This window comes from Corvus brachyrhynchos, unplaced genomic scaffold (genome assembly GCF_000691975.1).
Source record: "Corvus brachyrhynchos isolate BGI_N302 unplaced genomic scaffold, ASM69197v1 scaffold122, whole genome shotgun sequence".
Classification (NCBI taxonomy): domain Eukaryota; kingdom Metazoa; phylum Chordata; class Aves; order Passeriformes; family Corvidae; genus Corvus; species Corvus brachyrhynchos.
In genome coordinates, this window is record NW_008236778.1 from 203,449 (window position 1) to 206,681 (window position 3,233).

Below are 3,233 nucleotides of genomic sequence, written 5' to 3' on the forward strand. Positions count from 1 at the left end.
ACGCGCAGCGTCTGCCCCGCTGGTGAGGGGCCAGGGAGACGTGGAATATTCTGAGCTGTGAGGGACTCACAGGGATCATCGATTCCAACTCTTCGCCCTGTGCAGCCCTGAGAGCGTTGTCCAAACGTTCCTGGAGCTCTGGCAGGCTTGGGGCCGGGACCGTTCCCTGGGGAGGCTGGGCAGTGCCCCACCAGCCTTTGGGGGAAGAACCTTTCCCTCATACCGAACCTAAACCTCCCCTGACGCAGCTCCAGCCGTGTTGGAGTGCTGTGATGAAGGTGCAGATCCCTGAGGTCTCCTCTCAGTCTCCTCCAGCTGGACAGACCAAGTGCCCTCAGCCGCTCCTCATACGGCCTCTCCAGACCCTTCACCATCCTCGTGGCCTCCTTGGGACACTCTCTAATGGCTTCATGTCTTTCTCGCATTACCAAAAGTGCACCTAGGATTCAAGGTGAGCCTGCCCCAGCCCAGAGCAGAGCAGGACAATCCCCTCCTTTGCCCAGCCAGTGATGCCGGGCCCGATGCCCCTCAGGGCACAGTGACCCTTTGGGCTGCCAGGACACAGTGTGACCCAGGTCCAGCCAGCCACTGACCAGGACCCCCAGATCCTTCCCCAGCCTCTGCTTCCCCAGTCTGTCCGTACACCCCGGGTTGCCCCATCCCAGGTGCAGAATCCAGCACTTGCCCTTGATAAACATCATACAGTCCCAGTGCCTGGTGTCAGTTCCAGCCCTCACTGCCACGGGGACAGCACAAAGGCACCACAAACAACCCACTGCACGGACAATGGATTCTGTCTCTTTGTTCTTGGTTTCTCAGTCAGAGACGTAGTTGCCTTAAGGAATCCGTGGCCAACAAAATCCCATGACACCCGAGAGAACGTCATAACTTCTTTTCTAGTGTCTGGACAAAATTAGGGGTTCTATTCTTTCCAGATCTATTATCCATTGCCATTTGCCTAAAATAAAGCCTAAATATGTAACTTGCTTTTGATCCGAATGAAGTTTGGATGGAGATGGACTAGGACAATACACTAGAAATAGTGCCTCATATAAAGGCATACTCATACCTTTATATATATATAAATGTATATAACAAATAGGGATAGATATATGTCATATATATAATGTAGCAATTTTATATACATATATATATATCCTATAATATATATATTTGTTAATAGCAAATCATCTACACACTGTACAAAACCCTATACACACGGTAATTTCATACCCTTGAAATCCCAAAAATACTCTTTAAACCCCAAATACTCATAGAATCTTAGAATGGTTTGGGTTGGAATTGACCTTGAAGCTCATCCAGTGCCACCCCCTGCTATAGGCAGGGACCCCTCCCACTGTCCCAGACTGCTCCAAGCCCCATCCAACCTGGCCTTGGACACTTCCAGGGATCCAGGGGCAGCCCCAGCTGCTCTGGGCACCCTGTGCCAGGGCCTCCCCACCCTCCCAGGGAGGAATTTCTTCCCAATATCCCATCTAAACCTACTCTCTTTCAGTTTCAACCCATTCCCCTTGTCCTGCCACTCCGGGCTCTTGCAAATAGCCTTCCCCATCTTTTGTCTAAGTTCCCTTCAGGTACTGGAAGGTCACAATTAGGTCACCCCAAACCCTTCTCTTCTCCAGGCTGAACAATCCCAATTCTTGGAGCCTTTGGAAGGGATCCAGCAAAACTTTGGGGAAAACGTGTCTGAGGCAGTCACTGTGTTTTCCAGGTGAAGGCAAACAAAGGTTAACTTTCTTCATCCAATGAAATGCTTCAGAGTCCCTTGGGCTAAGCATTGGTCTGTCTGCTTCTGGATACTCTTCCTGGATTCCTGGAATAGGATCCTGTATCCCAGAGGGTCACACTCCTCCCTTTGTTTTAATGTACATGGGCTGTGCTGGGGCCAACAGCCCCTCATCTGTCCTGGTCCTTGCCACAATGCCCTGTGCTTCTTAGAGTATCTCCAGATATTGCTCCTGTTGGAGTGATGCCATGAAGATTTTTTGCCTTTTCTTTTATACCCCTGTTATACCTTTTTTGCAACTTCTGTATTCCTCGTGCTTTTTGCCTACATTCTTGGACCTGTTTGTCAAGCTAAGAGACGAAACATTCTAGAAACTTCGTAGCCAGGGATCAGTGTGCCCCAGACCCCAAGGTCCCCTCCAGAACACATTCTGTAAACCAAGATAGAACCATCCAGGGGAAAGTTCCTTGGGGAGGGGGGCTCACTCGAGCCTCTCATTGGGGAATCTTTGATAGATCTGCTAATTAGTAAAACCTATAATGTTATACCCGATCTTTGGGGGCCCTCTCGGCAGGGTGCACCTCGGTGCACATGACCTGGACGTGTGCACCTAAGGATCCTTAAAATAAATACCAAGGTAAAATCCCTTTTCCCCTTCTAACCGTGTATGACTCTTGATTTTAAGACCAGGAAGAGGCATCAGGAGCAAGTCCAGAGGAGGCCACGAAGTTGGTAAGAGGATTGGAGCCCCTTCCCGTATGGAGACAGGCTGGTAGAGCTGGGAATGTTCAGACTGGACAAGATTCTATGGAGATCTCAGACAGAGCACCTTCCAGGACCTGAAGTGGCTACAGGGAAGATGCAGAGGGGCTTCTCATCAGGAACTGGAGTGACAGGACAAGGGGGAATGGCTTCAGATTGAAAGAGGGGAAATTGAGGTTGGATATTGGGAAGGAATTCCTCCCTGTGAGGGTGGGCAGGCCCTGGCACAGGGTGCCCAGAGAAGCTGTGGCTGCCCCTGGATCCCTGGAAGGCCAATGCCAGGATTGACATTGGGGCTTGGAGCAGCCTGGGACAGTGGGAGGTGTCCCTGCCCATGGTTGGGTGAACCCCCCAACCATTAGGTTCCCTTAGGATCCCTTCCAACCCAAAGCATTCTTTGATTCCACGATTCTTTCACAGATATTTGGGGTTGATTTAAAAGGTATGAAATTACCATTTGAGTCGGGTTTTGTGCAGTGTGTGGATGGTTTGTTGTTAACAAGCAGTGATAAGAATGCCTTTACATCAGACACTAATTTCTGCATTGCCCTGGGATAAAATGGGACACGGGGCATCCAAACTTCAGTTGGGCCAAAAGAAAGTTACACATTTAGGCTTCATTTTGGGAAAACGGCATAATACTTGGGATAATACACGTGGAAAGAACAGAGGGGGATTGGACTCGATGACCTTTAGGGTCCTTTCCGACCCCTTATCACCCCCC